The sequence below is a fragment of the Cannabis sativa genome, chromosome 6 (genome assembly GCF_029168945.1).
Source record: "Cannabis sativa cultivar Pink pepper isolate KNU-18-1 chromosome 6, ASM2916894v1, whole genome shotgun sequence".
In the NCBI taxonomy this organism is placed as follows: Eukaryota; Viridiplantae; Streptophyta; class Magnoliopsida; order Rosales; family Cannabaceae; genus Cannabis; species Cannabis sativa.
In genome coordinates this window covers 75,133,436-75,157,450 of record NC_083606.1, presented here as the reverse complement: position 1 = coordinate 75,157,450, position 24,015 = coordinate 75,133,436, and the positions used below count along the sequence as shown (strand labels likewise).

Genomic DNA, 24,015 nt, shown 5'->3' with positions numbered 1-24,015 from the left:
AAAAATAACTTTTACCAGCGCATTTCGCAAACTGCGCTGGCAAAGAGGTCAAAGTTTTACCAGCGTACATTTGCAGTGGCTAAAATCTAACTTTTACCGGCGCATTAATGCGCTGGGAAAAGTAATTTTTGCCAGCGCTTTTTATATGCTGGCAAAAGTTCTAATACCAACATTGATTTGTCAACCCTCTTTTGCCAACATATCACAAGTAAATTCTATTTTACCAGCGCAATACTAACTTTTGCCAGCACAAAAATGTGCTGGCAAAAGTGACATTTCTTGTAGTTAAAGAACTATCCAATCAACTTAAGTTTTAATAAAACCAATAAAAGTTAATGTAAGCCCAAATAAAAAGTCTAACATGGTATCACTACAATAATTTTGGATATTAGGGGTGACTAATTTAGGAGCGACACATTGTCGCCTCTAAATAATATGGGTATTAGGGGCGACTTTGATGTGCTTTCCCTTTAAAAATCTTATATAATTTTGTTTATTTCGTACAACTTTAAGGGTGACAAATTTTGCCACTAAAACTTTTAGGGGCGATAAATTAAGTATTAGGGGCGGCTTTTATCGCCCCTAATACTTATCGCCTTGAAATCCCAAGCTCGACCCATTCTCCTTCATTTTACCCTAAAAATTTTCAGAAAAAAGAAAAATATTGCTCTCCCCTTTTGAAATTTTAAGCGCTACTTTCCCCCGACTAATATTTATGAACCCGATCGCGTCTCATTCTCTCCCTTTTTCTTTCATCTCGCAAAATCTTCACCCATCTTTTTGCTGCTGGACTGTTGCCTGTATGACATCTTCGCTTGTCTGATGTCATCATCCCTGACACCATCATCCAAGCTTTGGTCGCCCTCCTCCATAGGTGTGTGGTTTTCTTGTAAAACTAATTTAAATATGTGTGTGTAAATGTTTATTTTTTGTATATTTATTTTTGTTAGTTTTTGTATGCTACGAGAGTTTTTGCGTGCAAATTTTAAATTAATTTTGGGATAGTAAGATCATGTTAATACTTTTAATTTTCTTCTAAAAAAATTGATTTAATGTTTTGAAAAATTATGAATACTGTGATTCTTTTTAATTATATGTTTGTTCTAGTTTTTTATTTTTTAATTGTATTAAAGTTTTTGTGTGTGATTATGTTAAAAAATGGTATATGTTTATATTTGTATGATTACATATGATTATATATTTTCAAAAATCGAGAGAGAGAGAGAGAGAATTGTTTTTCAATTTTCGAGTTTCGTAAATCATTTGACCTAGTACACATGTTCAGTCCTATTTATCCTAAAAATATATATAAAATTCAGAATGAGAAATGAGATATATAGATACATTAAACAAAGCATAGATTTATTCATATGAAAGTACCAATTTGGATATACATCTTACATTCCCACATTATAATAACATGGTTTGACATATATATCCTAGTATAATAAGTAGTACTAGAGAGGTACTTTCTTATTCCAAATCAAAAACAAACCCCACACACAAACATATTATACATATACATATATAATTACTCATCAACATAACCTACACCATTTGATGGTCCTTTGTAAAGAAAAGGCAAGAAAGTACTATGCCCAGGAATCCAAGGATCATAACCCGACTGTATATGCCTACCATCACCAACTTTCCAGCGTAAACCCTTGAGAAGAAGCTCTCTAGCCAAATGGATTCCTTGCCAAGTGAGAGACGGTGAGTGACCCAAAGAAGCTTCCAAAAAACTGCTATTTGGAAATTCTATTTTTCAAAAAAAAAAAAAATGTATGAAATTCTAATATCTCCTTCCCAATAATTGCTATCGTGAAGATGCTTCATTTAATGTTGGAAAGAAGAATTCTTCCACACTTGAAATTTTTTACAAATTTTATGGACTATTATTCACAAGTTTTTAGTTATATTCTAATACTGGACATCATTCTACTTGTATCTCCCTCCACACCTTTTGAAACTTGATGGAATTTTTTAGTATCTCAAACGGTTTTAAACCGTAAGAGATTCTCTTGCTTTTAACAAAAACCCAATTCAGATCTAATTAACTTCAAATTATTTCGTCTCTCTCAAACATAGCCTTATTAACCTTAAGTAACCCACTTCCCTCCCAATCAGACATCTTCTCTTCGAACCCAGAACACAAACTTGAATCCCCTCTATCTCTTTCTTCGTCTCTTCCGTGTGCCTTCTTCTTCTTCTTCTTCTTCTTCTTCTTCTTCTCTCTCTCTCTGTTGAAAATAATGAAAATACCATTACTGAATTGGATGAAGATTGCAATTGATGACAGACAATCATTAGCTGTCATATAGTACACTTTCTGTTAGGATTCTCCAAATATTTTGGAGATTTTATATTGTGAATATTCCCTGATTATTCCTCTCTAGAATCTTCACTTTTTGTACTATAAATATGTGTACACAATACTGTAAAATCTATCCGTTGAGCAAATATAAAATATATTGCAGCAAAGCAAAGTTTCTCTGTTTTATTACTCTGCTTCCTTTAATCCCTTTCTGCCTTTTTGCATTTAGTCTCTCCTTTTATCTTGGTATCAGAGCCAATTCTTCATGGCTGCTCTTGCTGACTCCACTGCTACCACAGGAGGTTCTGCAACTCTTGCTGCTCCGGTTCCACCAGCACAACAACCTGCTGGTGCCATATCCATTTTTCAAAGTCTTGCCCCTTTAACCCTTAAGCTTGACCGAGGCAACTACACCTTCTGGAAGTCTCAAGCTCTACCAGCACTCCGTGCTCATGATCTTGAAGGTTTTGTGCTAAGAACTCAGATCTGTCCTCCTCAGTTTGTTGACAACACCATCGGTGGCACTGTCCCAGGAGAAACCCGTCAACTGAACGTTGGTTATGCCCTCTGGCGAAGAACAGATCAGGCCATAATGAGTTGGTTGCTCAACTCCATCTCCGAGACCATGTTTGGTCATGTGGTAAGGTGCACAACCTCTTTTGAGGTTTGACACACTCTTGAACTCTTGTTTACCACTCAGTCAAAAGCTAGGACTCTACAAATTAGATTTCAACTTCAATCCCTCAAAAAGGGAAATCTATCTATACATGACTATATGATGAAGATGACAAGCCTTGCTGAAAATCTTTCTGCAGCTGGTCAACTTATTTCTGATGAAGAGTTAATTCTCTACATACTCGGAGGCTTAGGTCATGATTATGACCCTGTAGTTATCACTTTAACATCTCGTACTGATTCTATTACTATACAGGAAGTTCAATTCCTCTTGCAGAGTCAAGAGATGCGATTGGAGCAAATGAATGCCCCCATTTCGGGCGACTTAAGCAATCCCAGTGCTAATTTTGCTGCTCAGTTTCGAAGAAACACCAACACAGGTGGCAACCCAAATGGCTTCAGTAACCCTCAGGGAAGAGGCTACTCCTCACGAGGTCGAGGACGTGGCAGAGGAGGCCGTGGAAATAGGCCTATTTGTCAGCTTTGCAATCGAGTTGGTCATGTAGTCTCAAAGTGCTATCATCGTTTCGATATCAATTTTCAAGCTCCTGCACCTGGTTCGAATCAGTCTCAGTCCAATGCTCCTTCAGGACAACAACAATCTTCTGGCCAAGGACAACAAGCCTACTTCTCCTCTGCTTCAACAGATCCAAACCAAGAGAATGCTTGGTACATAGACAGTGGGGCAACAAACCACATCACTGTCGACAACAAAAACCTGCAACACAAGGTTGAAAACAAAGGTACAAAACAGCTGCTGATTGGTAATGGTCAGTCTCTATCGATTGCTGAAATTGGAAATAGCATTTTAAAGTTGCATAAATCTCATCTGCTACTTAACAATATTTTTGTGTGCCTCACATAACCAAAAATCTATTATCCATATCCCAGCTGACAAAAGATAATAATGTTTATGCTGAATTTTACTCTGACTGTTGTATCATTAAGGATCTGGCTACGAGGAGGGAGCTAGTTCGGGGAACGCTTGACAATGGTCTATATCAGCTTCGAATACCCAAGTCATGTTCTAACTCTGCTGTCACCAATCCGAGTCTATGTTTTACTGTCTCTGAGTCTTTAAATTCCAAGAAGAGCTATGGCTCAAAGTCTCAATGTAAGAGTCAATCAAATGAGTGTATTCACTATGCTCAATCTCTGTTTGTCCAGTCTAATGAAACCAGTGACATTGATCTCTGGCACATGAAACTTGGTCACCCAAGTTTAAATGTAATGAAACACCTTTTAGTTAATGAGAAGCTTTCTTTTAAAAACTCTCTCCATTTTTGTGATGCCTGCCACATTGGCAAATCCAAGCATAAACATTATAAATCATCTCAAAAGACAGCCAAGAAACCCCTTGAAATCATTCACTCGGATGTATGGGGTCCTTCACCAATTTTATCCAAAGATGGATATAGGTATTATGTGCATTTTGTTGATGAATTCAGCAACTACACTTGGATCTATCCTCTAAAGCTAAAATCTGATGTCAAGGAAATCTTTCTTAGTTTCCAAAAGTTTGTTGAACGAAAATTTGAGACAAAAATAAAAACTCTTCACTCGGATTGGGGTGGTGAGTACAGGAGCTTAGCACCCTTCCTAAATGCTTTAGGAATCCACTTCAGACACCCATGTCCACACACACATCCTCAAAATGGTAAATCTGAGAGGAAACATCGACACATAGTCGAAATGGGGCTCACTTTGTTGATACAAGCCTCTGTTCCCCTTCACTATTGGTGGGAATCGTTTAGCACAGCAGCTTTCTTGATAAATCATCTCTCAACACCCACTCTCAATCACAAATCACCCACTGAAGTGCTCTTCAATGTCAAGCCTAATCTGAACTTTCTCAAAGTCTTTGGCTGTGCTTGTTTCCCACATCTTAGAGCCTATAATCAACACAAGTTGGATTTTAGATCCACAAAATGTGTTTTCCTGGGTTACAGCCCAAACCACAAAGGATACAAATGCTTGCATCCCTCGGGTCGTGTCTACATTGCTCAAAGTGTCACTTTCAATGAAAGAGACTTTCCCTTCTCCTTTGGTTTCAGTGTTGCTCACTTTAAAGGTGCTGATATCAACACATGTCCCACTCAAATTCAATACACTCAATGGTTACCATTTGTGTCTCAAGAACATGATGAAACAACAAATGCTGAAACTGATATTGATCATTGTCCAGCTACTGCTCCTGAAGTATCTCCCTCAATCTCACCTGCCAAATCTGCATCTTCCAGCAGTCAAAGTAAATCTCCAGATACTGTCACCTCCTACTCCACGATACCCCTTGAAGTACACCTGCCTATCTCCTTCTCACCACTACCAGATCACTTACCACATTCCCCACACCAGTCCCAAACTGCATCTCCTACAGAATTACCTCAACTTCCCACCAAACCCCCCCCTCCCCGCTCCACCCACACTATGGTCACTCATTCCAAAGCAGGTGTCTTCAAACCTAAACTTTTCCTTACCACTGCCACTCCCCAAACAGCAGCTTCAGACAATGATCTTTCTATTCCAAACACGGTTGAACAAGCTCTATGTTCACCCAAATGGAAAGCAGCCGTGGACGATGAGATTTATGCTCTTTTAAAGAACAAAACTTGGACCATTGTGCCTCGCCAGCCGTATATGCATGTGGTTGATAACAAATGGGTTCACCGAATTAAGTACAACTCGGATGGTTCTGTCAATCGTCTTAAAGCCCGTCTTGTTGCTAAAGGATTTCAGCAACAACCCGGCATCGACTTCTTTGAAACATTCAGTCCCGTAGTCAAGCCATCAACCATTCGTGTTATTCTCTCCTTGGCCGTCTCCAACAATTGGGATATTCAACAAATCGATATTAATAATGCCTTTCTTAACGACACAATTGATGAAGAAGTTTTCATGGAACAACCAGCCGGTTTTGTCGATCCAACAAACCCCACTGCTGTTTGCAAACTTCACAAAGCACTCTACGGCTTAAAGCAAGCCTATCGTGCTTGGTTTGACAAACTTAAAACCACTCTTCTTGCTCTTGGCTTCATCAACTCTGTAGCCGACACTTCTCTATTCTTCTTCAATCGCAATGATGCTCTCCTCTTTGTCCTTGTATACGTCGACGATATACTTCTCACTGGGAATAATGCATCACAGGTTCAAGCCATTATCTCTCAACTTCAACTCTCTTTTGCTCTTAAATCCCTTGGCTCTGTTGCATATTTCCTTGGTTTTGAGATCAGTAGGGGGCATGATGGAATTCACTTATCTCAAACAAAGTATACCTTGGATCTACTCAACAAAACTAACATGTCCAATGCCAAATCTTGTCCCACTCCCATGACTCAATGCAATAAACTCAGCCTTCAAGACAGTGCCCCTTTTGATCATCACACACTCTATCGAAGTGTCATAGGTGCACTTCAGTACGTTACACTCAGCAGACCGGACATTGCCTTCTCCGTCAATAAGCTTAGTCAATTCTTGCAGGCCCAACTCAAAATCACTGGAATGCTTGCAAGAAAATCCTTCGACCTTGCTGGTTCTGTTGGTGAAGGAATTTTCTTTGCCAAAACTTCCAATCCTGTCATTGAAGGCTTTTGTGACTCCGACTGGGCAAGCTCCTTAGACGATCGAAAATCTACTACAGGATATTGTATTTACTTTGGAAACAATCTTGTTAGCTGGAGCTCTCGGAAACAAAAATCTGTGGCACGCTCCAGCACAGAAGCTAAATACAGAGCATTAGCTCAAGCCTGTACTGAAGTCGTGTGGTTGCAGTCCCTTCTTACTGAAATAGGAATAAAATGCAAAGGGCCTGCTGTAATTTGGTGCTATAACTCAGGGGCAAGACAACTTGCCTCAAATCCTGTTTTTCACTCAAGAACTAAGCACATCGAAATCTACAAGAAAAATGGGAAATTTCTATAGACCAATCTTGGTGGGCCGAAAGTGTGTGCACCGAGATTGGTCTCTATCTCGCCGAGCTCTTAAAAAAGGGCCATAATTGATCACAAGAATATATTTTTTAAAAAAAATTATAAATTTTGGACCCTATCTTGACCAGCCCAGCTTGGACTGCCGAGATTGGGTACAATCGTGTACCCAATCTCGACGGTTCAAGCTGGGCCCGACGAGATAGGCCCAAAGACTGACAAAAAAAAGAGAAAACTCTAATCTCTAACTTCTCAGCCGCACCTTATTCATTCACTCCCTTTCTCTCATCTTGTCTCTTGCACTAGCAGGCAGCAAGTCTCATGAGCGATGGAGCCCTCCATCTTGTTCTTCTTTTTGTTTTTCATGTGCAGTGGCGACGCTAATAGAAGGCATAGAGCTCGACATCGTGGATGATAGGGGATTAGTCCCTATTTCTCGCTCTCTCTCTCTGTGTAGCGTTTCCTTATTTTTCTTCTTCTTCTTTTGTATTCTTAATTTTTAGGCAGACGACGTACACTGTTGCTAGGGAAGAAGATGCTCATGGGATGACACCGAAGCTAGGGACGACGCTGAGCCTTGGACATCAGAAGTTAAGAAATATTACCCTCATATAAATTATAGGTTAGTCCTTCTTCTCTACATCTTAAAGATGTAAAAGTTTTTTTCTTTTTCTTTTTTCTTATTTTATCTCTTTTATTTTTTTTTCTTTTAAGATGGTCACTTTCCATATCAAAGGCAAGAACTTTCAATGTTATTGTAAGGGTATTTTATTGATTTCATTTTTTAAATTGGGTTGTTTAGATTATTTTTTTTATTTATGATGAATACGAATTAATTAATGTATATATTAGATATTTATATATGTAAACATGTCAGTATGGTTGTTGGAATTTTCTTAATTGGAATGTTCATTCAATTCAAAGGAAAAATTTTGGTAATTTTTTTTTGCTATAATTATGTATTGATACTTGTGTATAAAATTATTTTTACTTTATATCAATGGTTGTGGTTTAAAAAAGCTTCCTCCTCCAATTCCGCAAACTTTTTCTCCGATGAATCTTCTGGCTCGTTCCCTTGGTCCGATGGCGACTCCGAAACAAATTCATGACTTTGTGTCCCGATCTTTCACCATTTATCTCATTGCGAGAACGAAACTTAGTTCAAAGAGACGCAAAGGACGAGGAGTTTTCCCGGGGTGGTTCTTCACTCGACTGGGTACAAATCTGGGAAAGAGTTTAGGGAGAAGAAGATTTTGGTTGTTGGATCTGGTAATTCTGGTATGGAGATTTCTCTTGTTCTTGCTAATTCATGGTGCTAAGACTTCTCTTATCATTTGAAGCCCGTGGGTGCTTGCGATGGTCGGACTTAATTATCAGATAAGTCTCTCTATTTTTTATTGACTAATATTACCTTGATTTGAATTGATTTGGTTTTAGTAATACTTGTCTGTTTGCGTGACAGAAAATTGATCTCTTTCTGGCCGGCAATTCTTTAGAAGTGGAATCAATGATGTACTTTTGGTTTCTGAGAAAGCTTCATGATGATACGTTTCACTATTGATAAGTTTTCTCATTTTATTTATATTGTGTTGATTTTTTTATATGGTTTAAGATTTGAATAAACATATATGTCTGTTAATAAATTGTGCATTGTATTTAAATTTCTTTGTTCATTATGTTTAAAATTTTCTTTGGTTTCAAGAATTTTTGTGTTTTCTATGTTCAGCAGTAGCCATGGCCATTCTTACGGCCGTTTTTATGGGTTAATTGTGAGATATTGGGATAGCAGTTATTTTGGTAGTTTTGAAGATGTCCCTTTTTTTATTTTATTTTATTTTTTATGTTATATTGTTTTTTTATTTATTTAGAATTTAAATTTAAATTGCTAATATCTTTATTTATATACAGTTTAAAATTGTTAACAATTTATCGATACGGTCCTCTCTCTTCTTATTACTCTTACCTCTCACAACATTTCAACCTTTCTATTTCTTCATCGTTGTTCGTGATCGCATCCCCAGTACTTACTTCTCCATCGTTTTGATCCTCCAACAAATTATCACGGTAAATATCTCTCTCTGGTTTTCTTTTTTTCTTTTTTGTAGACTAAATTCATTCCATTTTATATAGCCGTATTTCGATATTATGTGAATTGTGACAATGTTTTAGTTGGTGTATATACTGTTGGATATAATCTGTGTGATTCGTGAAAGAATTGGTTATATTAAGGACCAGTGATCACGATTTTGAAGCAACTTTTCTGTAGTTTAATACCTCTTGATCAGATTCATTGTTCAAGTTACCTTAAGAGTTTTCTATTTCAATTTCTTTGTCTATCGTTTGTTGCTGTAAATGAGTTCAATGTTTTTCTTTCTTTTGTTTCACAACTCTTTTTTATTCTTTCTTTTTTCAATGTTTTCTTTTTTTGTTATAGGTTTGTTTTATATTGATTTTGTTCTATTTTGCGCCATTATTTATGGCTTTGGTGCCTTACAAGGCTTTAGCACCTATTATATGGTTGGGCCCCTAATTATTTAGGGTAGTTTGTTTACATTTTCACGATTTTCGGTATTGGATGTATAAGAAAATTTTGACACATTAATATTTTAAAGTTAATAAGTTATGCACTATACAGATTTATTAGTCGGAATAAAAGGATTATTTTGGTTAAGATATGTTTTAAAGAATATTTTTAATTGAAATAATGTTTAAGATTGTTTACTTTAAACGCTAATTCCTATTAGCTATCTTTTGGTTTATATTTTTTTAGGAATTTTCAACATAAAAGGAAAGTGTTTAGAATTTTAATATTGAGATTCTAATATTATAATTAATTAAGTAAATTGAAGAATAAGAATCTTGAGGATCTTGTAATAAAGGGAGGTGGAAACACTAATGGTCTAATGAGAATATATTAGTTCAGATATATTTGGGAAGTCAAATTATTATAAAAATTTGGTTTGTTGTCAATATTTTGGGAATGTACCAAAATTATTATATTTATTTGTATTTTTAAAGAATTTCTGGATGAGTGGTATTAGTTTTTTGATGGAAGAATTGGAAGTACAAATTTGATGGATGAGCTGCACCATTGTTTATGGATTTGGTGCCTTTTAAGGTTTTCACGCATGATTTATGGCTCGTCCCTAATTATTTAGGGTAATTGGTTAAAATTACAAGATATCATGAATTGTAAAAATATTATAAAATTTAATAGCTAACAATTATGGTATATAATTATGAAATTATTGCCTTATTAGTTTATTATAGATAACATTATATTAATTTTGGGTATATAAATTATAAATATAAATTTATTGTAGATAACATAATATTAATTTGGTATATAAATTATAAATGTGGGATTTTGTAATAAATTAGAGGTAGGGATATTAATTGTGAATTGAGTATACTTTGTTTTATTTTATTTTATTTTTGGGAAGATATTGAAATAAATGGGAAGTAAATGCTAATGAAGATTGAGATTATTACCTTATTAGTTGTATAGAAAGATACTAATATGAATAGTTTTATAATAATTTGAATGGTATAATAATTAGGAGGTTATCTATTTAAATAATAAATAAGGAAGCATTATGTCATAATACCGAATTGGATTAATTAATATTAATTTAATATTATTAATTAAATGTATGATGAAGTGGTATTAGGAAAATGGTACTTTTGAATGTGAAAAGTGCAATCTTAAGTTTTAAGGATATTAATACAATTTTAGTTTAATTTAGGTTGAATAAAGATTATAGATACATGTTTTACGCTATAAATAAAATAATAAATAATTTGACTTACTAAAGAATTTTGACATGTTTTATTCTATAAATAAGTAATATTTTTAAGAAAAAATAAAATAATTAGTATATAATATTTTGAATATTTAAGGAATAATGGATATTTAAAGGAAAATTTTATTTATGTTTGATTTTAAAAGAGTAAGAGTAGGGAATAGGGATCCTATGAAGGTTATGAAGTAGAATGCTATAATTTAGTTGTTACTAGCCAAAGGGTAATCCCTTTGGCTAGTTCTAGTATTTTATAGGGAGATCTAGTTGCTTAGTCTTGGTGGTTGGTTGATTCTCTTCAATTTGAATAGTTTTCTAATTAAAGTTTTATGCTGTTTTTGGTTTTTTTCAGGTGGAACTTCAGTATTTATTGAGTTAGGAGCGTTGTTTGAAGATGTTATAGCTTTATTGTCTAAATTTCCGGGGGCAGTTTTGTCCCATGTGGCTCGCTCTGAGAACTTAGCGGCCCATGGCTTGGCAAAGCATGCTCTGCGGTTAGACGATGAGCTATCCCGGTTCGAGGAGGTTCCAGCGCCGGTGGCGGACGTGGGCGTCGTAAATTCACGAGTGATTCTAATCACTTTGTCAAAAAAAAAAAAAAAAAAAAAAAAAAAATGGTTGTGGTTTAAAATTAGGGTGAAAACATAGATGTATAATATGTTATATTATTTTATATAATATAATATTTAGATTAAATAATTAAGTGTGACAAAGTATTAATTTTATTATATATTATAGAATTACAAAATGTGTGTAGAATGATCACAAATTGCAAATCTTTTAATTTGATGATCACTTAAATATGTAACTCCCATCTCTTTTTCACTCTTAAATTAGTAAAAGATGTTACTAATTGTTTATGAATGTAAATAAATGATAGCTATTAAAAATATAGCTGTTGCATATATATGTTTATCTTTCCAGTAGGGCGTTTTTCTGCCTAAACTTGGTTTTTTTTCTTAATTGATTATGGGCTCCTAGTTATATAGGAGCCAATTCCATAAAAAAAAAATGATTGGTGATTATTGTCTGTATATAGTTTTGTGCATAATACAATTTGAGCCGATTTACCAAATAAATAAATAATAAGTACATATAGAAAATCGATAATTTATAAGACATTTACTTATAAAGTATTAGGCAGGAAAGAGAACAGGAGTGAGATGTGAAAAGGTTCTAATTATTCTTTATTTGTCATATGTATGTACTCTATTTTTGAGCATTAATGAAATTGGGACTAATCTTTGTGTTTCTTTCTCTCATTATTTTTTGTTTTATAGCTAGAAAATTCAACAACCCTAATAGATAGATATTATTCAAAAAACACACGTGTTTTTTTATTAATTTGGTTTGTACAATATAGGAGTGCCAAACCAGCTAATAATGAGATTTATTTATATTTTAACACACATAAGATCCCTAAGTCCATAAATAAAATAAATATGATAGTGAAATATTCAATACTCTAGATTTTACTAATTTCTTCTAAAGCTTGTATGAATTGCATGAAGGAAAAATATATCAACTATTTAAGGAAGTTCACATATATACCTTTCTCTTTTACAGATCTGAAAATCAATATGTGAGTGGGATTTTGCATGTATCAATGGCTAGAGATTCATAAGCACTACTACTACTACTACAAAAAAAAAGTTATTTTCGTTGCTTTATAAGTAACATTTAAAGAATTTTCATTGATTAGAGAAACTAATAAATTTGTATTGGTTTTGTTTAGAATAGGTAGATACCATATTAATGATTTGTTGTGGTAACGTAGTGAAGTAGTGAAATTGATGAGTAGTAGTTTATTTAATATATGAAATTAGTTTGGCTTAGAAAAGAGAATTACATGTAAAGTAGTAAATTCTTATTGATAGTTTGGAACTTTGACTTTTGGGTGTTGTTTTACAATTTGGAACCTAGCCTTCAAGCATTTGAGGCTAGAATTATTTTTTCTAGATCTTTCTAGTTCAAGGATTTTATTCATGCATACATTTCTACATATTTCTTAAGCATGCATAACTAGAAACTTCTAGACTAGAGTTTTTTAGAAATACCTATGTTCTATTGTATTCTTTACATGTTTAGAAAATTCTAAAGTATTCTACAATTATCTAAAAATGAGGAGTGCTAATTACAACCTCCTATTACAACCTCTTAGTCAATCTCCACGTCCGAAATCACATGCCGAAATATTTTTTTTTTCAATTTTTTTCCATAGCGGTATTCGTTATAGTTACAATATCATCCCTGTAAATTTTTGAAAAATTCTGAATAGTTTACAGTATCGAAAAGAGAGTTCTTGATATTTCATTTTACTACGCGCGTTCAAAAAGCTTCAAACGTATTTTTGGCACTGTAAACTATTTGAAAATTTTCAAAAATTTACAAGGATGATGTTGTAAGCATAACGAACACCCCCGTGAAAAAAAAATTGAAAAAAAATTTGCCGACATATGCTTTCGGGCGTAGAAGTTGACTAAGAGGTTGTAACAGGAGGTTGACATCTTGGCTATGAACAATATGCGAAATACATAAATCCCAAAATAAAAATAATCCAACAATCTCTGAAATTATCCATCCACTACTTCCATAAATTGGACAAACATCTTTGGTTCCATGCTCTTTATAAAATAAGTAGCAATCATGCTCTCACACATGAATTGACTCATAGCCCAACCCTAATTTTTTTAGTCACTTTTTTGTCCTGTAGTACGTTGATGGAATTTTATTTCCCTTCGGGAAACAAGATTCAACAATTTCAATAATTCATCAAATACGCTGATAGAAATTTTTTCTCGAATTTTCAAATGCAGTAACTTTGCTAGAAAATTAAGTGAAGAAATTCAATGACATCCAGGATACAATTCAACTTCAATCTCTTCAAATAACTCGTCGTAATACTAAAAAGAGTCAGGGTTGTTTTGAACTTCTCGAGTTGTTGGTCGAATGAAATCTTCAACCATGGGAATCATCTCGTCATCTTCTTCATCTAAAATTGGCTCAACAATTTCTGTTTGTGCAACAACTCCTGTTTCCAGCTTCCCGTGGTAAATCTACTTTTGATAACCACTATCAAAACTCCAATTAAATATATGCGCTTTCACAATATGTAAAGGCTCAAATCGAGTATTTAAGCATCTAACACGCAGACACCTACTTTTTCCGTCAGAATCTTTATAAGCTAAAGCCATCGCCAAAAAGGCTTGTAGACACTCCCATTATTCATTACCACGTTTTCTCCAAGATGTCCAAGACTTATCAATCGTCATCTTAAAGTGTTTTAAAATTTTATGAATTGTAGCAACGTGAATAAAATAATTAAAATCTTATGCTATTTTATGAAATTGTATTTATAAATTAAATTATTAATTTATTATTTAATGATGAATTTCTTGGTTTATTTGGGTCCACTGCTCAAGGTAAATCCATAGCTGCGGTATATTACAAATAAAGTGTAGACCAACCTTGTTCTAAATTTTATTTGGTTCTAGACTTTATTTGTAAGTATACCAAAGTTACAGTATATTTGATGCCAAAGCTATGGTATATTATTTTTGTAAAGTCCTTTTTTGGCAAGTTAGGTGACAAAATAATTTTTCCTTTTTATGGTAAGATTGCTATGCATTCATATTCGATTTCTTACCTTATAAATTCGGATTGTAGTTGCCCTTTTCCTTGTTTGGAAAGTTGCACTTTCAGCTGAACTTTCCTTTGTTGAAAACTTCTCAAAAGAGAAGAAATTCTCTTTTGGAAAGTTGTCTTTTTTAGGGAAACTTTGTTTATTGCCTTTTCCTTATTGATTTCGATTGTATCTTGATACAATCAGAATATCTAATCTGTTTTTGGCAGGAATCAAGCATTGAAAGAAGATCGGACCCGATTTTAGTAAGTTTCCCGTTTCTGGGCAGATCTGCTGCGTCAGCATCCGAATCTGATGTAGCAGATCGTGTTTCTTTTGGAAAGTTTTTGTACAGCTGCTAATTCGAACTTGTGGTTGCCTCTTTGGTTTCTATGGTCTATAAATAGAGCCTAGAGAGCAACCATTCGAATTACCTCTTCCATTATTCATTTTCTACATTTATCTTTTGAGAGAAGAGAGTCTTTCTTTGTTTTGTGAGAGCCTAGTTGTTCATCTAGGTTCTAGTTGTTCTATTTCTGTTCTTACTCTATCCTAGAGGTTGTGAAGAACTACTTGACTGAACAAGAGATTGGTCTTCGGGAGAAGACTTGATAAAGCCTTACTTCGGGAGGAAGTAAGCACTTGGTCTTCGGGAGAAGACTTGTTGAAGCCTTACTTCGGGAGGAAGTAAGCACTTGGTCTTCGGGAGAAGACTTGTTGAAGCCTTACTTCGGGAGGAAGTAAGCACTCACACTTCAAAGACGAAGGGAGTTCGGGCTTGAAGGTGTTTCAAGAAGTCAGATTCATAAAGTGGATTACAAAGGATTGCGGCAATACTTTAGAGGGAGTCTAAACTTGTTTAAGTCAATTGTCTTTGTAATTTTGATACTTTATTAATTGATTTCATTCTCTGGGCGTGGCCCCGTGGACTAGGAGTGTTCGGGAGAACACTGATACCACGTACAAATCTCTTGTGTCAAGTTATTTATTTTTCTGCAAATATTTTATATTCTGCCTGTTCAGTTTTGCTGTAGCAGAATTACTTTCTGCTGCTGCAAACGCTTACAGTTTTTATATTTTCGTATATACAACTGACATTTGCAAAAACACGGTTTTTCAATTGGTATCAGAGCGGGACACTAAACTCTTAGTGTGGTCCTATAACGTTTTTGTTAGAATGTCATTTTTTGCAGAAGGAAGTTCTATTTCTAGACCACCGTTGCTTAATGACTCTAACTATCCTTATTGGAAAGTTAGAATGAGGGCCTTCATCAAATCTCAAGATGAGAAGGCATGGAGAATGGTTCTATCAGGTTGGTCTCTTCCAGTTGAGACAGATTCTTCAGGTAATACTACTATAAAATCTGAACTGGAATGGTCTATTGAAGATGATAAACTTTCTGCCTACAATAGCAAAGCCTTGCATGCTATCTTTAATGGTGTAGGTGAGGGTTACATTAAACTTATATCATCTTGTGTTTCTGCTAAGGAAGCTTGGGAGATCCTTCAAACTCAGTTTGAAGGAACTTCTGATGTGAAAAGATCTAGATTTATCATGCTTCAAACTAAATTTGATGAGCTTAGAATGTCTGATAATGAAACTTTAACTGAATTTTATGAAAAATTATCTGACATTGCTAATGAATATTTTGCTCTTGGTGAAAAGCTTGATGATTCTGTTCTTGTGAGAAAAATTGTTAGAGTACTTCCAGAAAGGTTTGATACTAAACTTTTAGCAATGGAGGAAGCTAAAGATTTTAGCACAATGAAGGTAGAAGAATTGATGGGTTCCTTACGTACTTTTGAATTAAATCAACAGATTAAACAAAAGGACAAACCCAAATCCATTGCTGATAAAGGTAAAAGTATTGCTTTGAAAGTTGCTGATAATGAAAATTCTGATAGTGAATGTGATGATGAGATTGCTTTATTAACTAAGAATTTTCAGAAATATATGAAAAAGATGGGAAATAAAAAGAATATTTCGAAAGGTTCAAAAGGTAATACTTTTATTAAACCATCTGTCTCTAACAAAAAGGGAATTCAGTGCAGGGAATGTGAAGGTTTTGGGCATATTCAAGCTGAGTGTGCAAACACATTGAAAAAGAATAAGAAAAGTTTCAATGTCACTTGGAGTGATGATGAAACCGAAAGTGATGAAGATAATTCTGAAAATGTTGCCCTAACCTCTGTTATGTCTAATGTGTTGTGTGATTCACAGGTGAAAGCTAGATTGGTATGTCTGAATAATACCACCAAACAAGAGGAATCAGATTCAGATGAGTCTGAAATCTGTGAAGAATCTCTTGCTGAATCATACAAAGTCATGTATGAAAAATGGATTCAGGTTGCTTCTGAAAATAGAGAGTTGAATAAATTGAATAAAAAATTGTCTCATCAGATTGAAATGTGTGATTTGAAAATAAAAGAATATGAGACAAGTTTTTGTGATAAAGATGAAAAAATCTCTCTATTAAAGAAGGAACTTGAAAATTTTAAGAAAAATGTTCAAATGCTTAACCCTGGATCTTCTATTTTTGAAAAAGCTCAGAATGCAGGTCAGAGAGGTTTCGCAGGCCTTGGTTCTAATGGAATGGAGAGTTCTGGAGTCACGAAGTTTGTAAAATCTAGTGTTCCAACGAATCACCTTGAGGCTACAAACTCTGCCGTAACAGTTTCACAGCCTGTTGCAGCAAGAACAGCTTCTGATGCTGCAAAATCTCCAGGATTTTCGAAAAGAGTAAGATCTCAGGTAAAAAGATTTGTTCCCACTTGTCATTTTTGTGGTAGAAAAGGACATATCAGACCTAAATGTTTCACGTTGAAAAATCTGTTTAAAACAAATTATTTTCATAATTTGGAAAAATCTCAAAAGAAACATAAAGGTTTGAAACAAATATGGGTGAAAAAGAATTGTCTAGCTGGTTTTTCTGATAAAACTGCTGCATCTCAAATGTGGTATTTTGACAGTGGTTGCTCTAGACATATGACAGGTGACAAGGACTTTTTGACTAACATTCGGCCTATGCAATGTGGAGAAGTCACTTTTGGTAATGGCCTATCTGGAAAAGTTGTTGGTATGGGAACTCTAAATTTTGAAGGGTTACCTAGACTGAAAAATGTGATGTTAGTTGAAGGACTGAGAGCTAATTTACTTAGCATCAGTCAAATCTGTGATCAAGGGTTTACTGTTTCTTTTGATAGTGATCATTGTTATGTTCTGAATGAAGACAATGAATGTATATTGCAAGGATTTCGATCCAATGATAACTGTTACACTCTAACCCCTGTGTTTACTTGTCATTCAGCTATCAACAACACCACAGATCTGTGGCATGCCAAGCTTGGGCATATTAATTTTAAAAACCTGAAAAAATTGTCAAATGCAGGTATTGTTCGAGGTCTTCCCAAGCTTGGTAAGGAAAGTGAAGGTAAGTGTGAACCGTGTCAACTTGGGAAGCAATTAAAAATCACTCACAAGCCTGTATCTGATATCAATACCTCAAAGGTATTGGAATTGCTTCACATGGATCTTATGGGTCCAATCCAAGTTGAAAGTTTGAATGGTAAACGATATATCTTTGTGTGTGTTGATGATTTCTCTCGTTTTACTTGGGTAGATTTCTTAAGAGAAAAATCTGACACTTTTGATGCCTTTAAAACTCTTTGTCTGAGATTAAGAGTTGAGAAAGGTTGTAATATTGGGAAAATTGTTCGAATTCGAAGTGATCATGGTAAGGAGTTTGAAAATTCTGTGTATGATGATTTTTGCAAGTCTACAGGTATAACTCATGAATTTTCAGCTCCCAAAACTCCTCAACAAAATGGAGTTGTTGAGAGGAAGAATCGAACATTGCAGGAAATGGCAAGAGTGATGTTAAATAGCAAGAAGTTGACAAAGCGCTTATGGGCTGAAGCTATTAACACAGCTTGCTACATAATAAACAGAGTGTTTATTCGTCCGGGTACCTCAAAAACATCTTATGAAATCTGGAAAGGTAAGCGCCCCAATGTAAGTCATTTTCATGTTTTTGGATGTGTGTGTTATGTCTATAGAGATCGTGAGCATATTGGTAAATTTGATGCTAAAAGTGATGTTGGTGTGTTTATTGGATATTCCTTAAACAGTAGAGCTTATCGTGTTTATAACATGAGAACTCAAACTGTTTTGGAATCAGCTAATGTGGTTGTTGATGATTTTAGAGATTTTTCAGAGTTTTCCACAGAAGCCAAGATAGATAGTCTCATGGATACTCCTCCAGAAGTTGTAACAGCAGATCCTGATGCAGCAGAACCCATTGCTGATGCTGCAAAGGACGAATCTGCTGCTACAACTGAAACTGGAGAAATCCGTAACCGTCTATCTTGACTCATCCAAACATCATCACCGACTCTATTCGAAAGAACCAAGCACCACAGTCAAACTGAATCATCCAAAAGATCTCATCCTTGGAAATCCTGAAGAAAGCATGGTAACTCGCAGAAGGTATATTAATTTAATCAGCTTTCTTTGCTTTGTTTCTCAATATGAACCGAAAAATGTGAAGGAAGCCATGACCTTTGAGGAATGGCTCAATGCAATGCAAGAGGAACTCAACCAATTTGTTCGCAACAAGGTATGGATTTTGGTCCGAAGACCAAAAGGTATAAATGTTATTGGAACAAAGTGGTTGTTTAAAAATAAAAGTGATGAGTTCGGTACAATTGTGAGAAACAAGGCTCGTTTGGTGGCTCAAGGGTACACACATGTAGAAGGTATTGATTTTGATGAAACTTTTGCTCCTGTTGCAAGATTAGAATCAATTCGTTTACTTTTGTGTATTGCTTGTATTCTGAATATTAAATTGTTTCAAATGGATGTGAAATCTGCCTTCCTAAATGGTATTTTGAATGAGGAAGTTTATGTTGAGCAACCAAAAGGATTTGAAGATCCTCAATTTTCAGACCATGTATACAAACTTGAAAAAGCTTTGTATGGTCTGAAACAAGCTCCTCGAGCTTGGTATGAAAGGTTGACTCAATTTTTACTTTCTCATGGCTATCACAGAGGTAGTGTGGATAAAACTCTTTTCATCAAACATATAAAATCTGATTTTATCATTGTTCAAATTTATGTTGATGATATAGTTTTTGGTTCTACATCTAACCATGAAGTGCAGGTATTTGTTGATCAAATGAAAAGTGAATTTGAAATGAGCATGGTTGGTGAGCTTAATTTCTTTCTGGGTCTTCAAGTGAGACAAATGGAAGGAGGTACATTTGTATCTCAAAGCAAGTATGCTAAGAACCTTGTCAAGAAATTTGGCCTTGAATCGGCTAAGCAGGTAAGTACTCCTATGAGCACCACACTGAAATTAACAAAAGATGAGAATGGAGTAAAGGTAGACACAACACTCTATCGTAGCATGATTGGAAGTCTTTTGTATTTAACTGCTAGTCGTCCTGATATATGTTACAGTGTGGGAGTGTGTGCTAGATATCAAAGTAATCCTATGGAATCTCATGTATCAGCTGTGAAAAGGATTATTAGATATGTTAATAGCACTCCTGATTATGGAATTTGGTACTCGAAAGATACCAATTCAAATCTTGCTTGTTTTAGTGATGCAGATTGGGCAGGAAATGCTGATGATCGAAAGAGCACAAGTGGAGGATGTTTCTTTCTTGGGAATAATTTAGTATCTTGGCATAGCAAGAAACAGATTTCCATCTCCTTATCCACTGCCGAAGCTGAGTACATCGCTGCTGGCAGTTGTTGCACTCAACTATTGTGGTTGAAACAAATGTTGATTGATTATGGGTTTGAATTGGGTGTTTTGACTATTTTTTGTGACAATACTAGTGCCATAAATATTTCCAAAAATCCTGTCCAACATTCTAGAACAAAGCACATTGACATAAGACATCACTTTATCAGGGAACTTGTTGAAAATAAATCATTGCAATTAGAATATGTTGATACTGAAAAACAATTAGCTGATATTTTCACAAAGGCCCTAGATGCAAGTCGCTTTGACTCCCTCAGAAAGTCTTTGGGAGTTTGCATTGTTTAATTTTATCTGTTCATAATTCTTGTACAATAGTGTTATGTGATTCATCTCTAGCTCTTAATCGTCTATCATTGTATTTTGACAAATCATGTTTATGCTTTTGGTTTATAATTAGTTAGGATCTCAGTCTGATCATACTTTGTGTTGTTGTGCTAAAAGGTTCATGTTACTCTTTATGTGTGTCTAGGATTAAATAATGTTCTTATACAGAGTTGAGCAATTTTTGTTTCAGTCTTGTCAGGCCCCTTGCTGGAATAGAGCTACCCATACTGAGGTGTGAAAGCCATCTGATGAGTAAGCTGGAACATTGTAATTAGCAACTATGATGAGGATGCACTACCATAGAAAAGGGCTACCTTCAGTATGGTGTGAAAGCATCCAGTTGCGGGATCAAATTGAAAAAGGCGAAAATGAAAAATCTTGCCAAGGACAATGATCCTATTTTCACTGCACACACTTATGTCTGACAAGTGTGTTCAAATCTGTAAGTCTCCTCTATTAAAATTAAATTGATAATCCTGGTTCACAATTTTCAGTAACATGCATATCTTTTTTTCTCAACATCAATTAAGTATGATTATTTCATGAGATACTAATTAGTTATTTTCCTTAAAAGCATAACATGTAATTTATTTTGTCAATTGTCAATGATATTTGATTTCTTTTGCTTGGTTCGAATCACATATATTTATTGTACACATTATATTTTATTTTCGGTTTTATTTAAAAAAAAATAATAAAAAAAAAAATAAAATAAATAAAAAAAAAGAAAGGGAGGCGTGTGACTTGCTTCATGGGTCAAGAAAATCTTGTGCATAAATGGTAAGTATCAACATTCATTCTTCTTTGATTTATTTTTTATATGTTTCCATTTAAAGATTGATCTTTTATATGTAATGTGTCTTTAGTCTTGAAAGATTGACTTATTTTTGGAAATATTGTTGGTAATTCTAGTTTCCTTTTATTTTTTTTTAAAAAAAAGGGGGAAAGAAGTTGCAAGGAGTGGGCAGTTTCCTTTTGTGTTCATGGGCTGGCGGTTACCATTTAATTTTTAAAAATTGGTTTCCTTTTCTTGTCTTGCTTCGAAGCTTATATAAACCAATCTTTGTCATTTAACTCACCACCTACCCGAACCCTCTTTCCTGTTTCTTGTGTGTTTCTGTTCATCTTCCTTTTTAGATCAAAATGGTGAGAACAAAGAACCTACGACATCTCAAAAAATTGGTGGAATCCGAACAAGTCCCCTCAAATGCTCCTCTTGCTGCTCCAATCGATTTGCTGCCATGGAGGAGGTTCAGCAAGAGATGTCCCAGCAGCTGTCCTCATTGATCAAGCTTTATGGGGCATAAGCTTTCTTTCTTTTTGTTTTTGTGGACATTTTTCTATATTTTCATTTCTTTTTGTCTTTGGCCCTTATAGATAAACAAAAAGGGGGAGTAATTGGGTTTTCAATTGTATACTCAACTGTCTAGGGGGAGTTGAGGTTTGTGTTTGTGTTCATCTTTGGTCAAAGTTAGCTGTTTATTTTGGTTTAATGTTGTGCTTCTCAGGGGGAGTTTTTATGTTTATTTTGCTAACTTTGTTTTGTAGGTGTTTGTTAATTAATAATATTTTGATTATCTAAAGTGCCAAAGGGGGAGATTGTTAGGTCCTTTTTTGGCAATTTAGTTGTCAAAATATTTCTTAATTAATGTGCATTTTATTGAGCATTCAATTTGTTTTTATCAACTCTAGACCTTTTTTCCAGGGGGAGTTGTGTTTGGTACTTGTGAACTTATTTGGTTTAAAAGTTAGCATGTTTCTTTAGTTATTGTTGGTTTTCGATTGTGTTACTCAGGGGGAGTAGTATCTTTTGCTCTTGCTAACTTTGCATTGCAGGTACTTTATGGTAAAAATTATTTTGTTCATCTAAAGTGCCAAAGGGGGAGATTGTAAAGTCCTTTTTTGGCAAGTTAGGTGACAAAATAATTTTTCCTTTTTATGGTAAGATTGCTATGCATTCATATTCGATTTCTTACCTTATAAATTCGGATTGTAGTTGCCCTTTTCCTTGTTTGGAAAGTTGCACTTTCAGCTGAACTTTCCTTTGTTGAAAACTTCTCAAAAGAGAAGAAATTCTCTTTTGGAAAGTTGTCTTTTTTAGGGAAACTTTGTTTATTGCCTTTTCCTTATTGATTTCGATTGTATCTTGATACAATCAGAATATCTAATCTGTTTTTGGCAGGAATCAAGCATTGAAAGAAGATCGGACCCGATTTTAGTAAGTTTCCCGTTTCTGGGCAGATCCGCTGCGTCAGCATCCGAATCTGATGTAGCAGATCGTGTTTCTTTTGGAAAGTTTTTGTACAGCTGCTAATTCGAACTTGTGGTTGCCTCTTTGGTTTCTATGGTCTATAAATAGAGCCTAGAGAGCAACCATTCGAATTACCTCTTCCATTATTCATTTTCTACATTTATCTTTTGAGAGAAGAGAGTCTTTCTTTGTTTTGTGAGAGCCTAGTTGTTCATCTAGGTTCTAGTTGTTCTATTTCTGTTCTTACTCTATCCTAGAGGTTGTGAAGAACTACTTGACTGAACAAGAGATTGGTCTTCGGGAGAAGACTTGATAAAGCCTTACTTCGGGAGGAAGTAAGCACTTGGTCTTCGGGAGAAGACTTGTTGAAGCCTTACTTCGGGAGGAAGTAAGCACTTGGTCTTCGGGAGAAGACTTGTTGAAGCCTTACTTCGGGAGGAAGTAAGCACTCACACTTCAAAGACGAAGGGAGTTCGGGCTTGAAGGTGTTTCAAGAAGTCAGATTCATAAAGTGGATTACAAAGGATTGCGGCAATACTTTAGAGGGAGTCTAAACTTGTTTAAGTCAATTGTCTTTGTAATTTTGATACTTTATTAATTGATTTCATTCTCTGGGCGTGGCCCCGTGGACTAGGAGTGTTCGGGAGAACACTGATACCACGTACAAATCTCTTGTGTCAAGTTATTTATTTTTCTGCAAATATTTTATATTCTGCCTGTTCAGTTTTGCTGTAGCAGAATTACTTTCTGCTGCTGCAAACGCTTACAGTTTTTATATTTTCGTATATACAACTGACATTTGCAAAAACACGGTTTTTCAATTTTTAACTATTTTTTATTAATTATATTTGTAAAATATTATGAATATTTTATAAAATATGATCATATTATTTCATGTTTTATGTATACCAATAATTGTAAAGCTTTTTTTTTTTGATTACTTTGGAGTCAATAGTACAAAGTATAACCATAGCTCTTGTATAATCCAAATAAAGTGCAGAACAACTTTGTTTTAGACTTTATTTGCAAATATACAAAAATTATGGTATATTTGTAGGTATACTAAAGCTATAGTATTCTTTTTAACCATTTTTTTATTAACTCTATATTTATAAAATAATATGAATAATTTATGAAAGATGATCATATTTGGTGATATTTAATGTTGGTATTTAAAAATAACAATAAAAATATTTATTATAAATTACCTTTAATTTATTTATATATAATTTAAAAAAAATTATGTTTTATTATTATTAAGTAAATAAAATAAATTTTACTAATCTAACTAATCTTATTATTTAAAATAATTTAAACATAATGTAAACAAATTATTTT

At 34.4% G+C, this 24,015-nt stretch overlaps 1 pseudogene; it reads left to right on the top strand.

The window, feature by feature from the left end:
• The first annotated feature begins 3,137 nt into the window (after nt 1-3,137).
• LOC133039557 (small nucleolar RNA Z247) lies at nt 3,138-3,276 on the top strand (annotated as a pseudogene).
• Nucleotides 3,277-24,015: the final 20,739 nt, after the last annotated feature.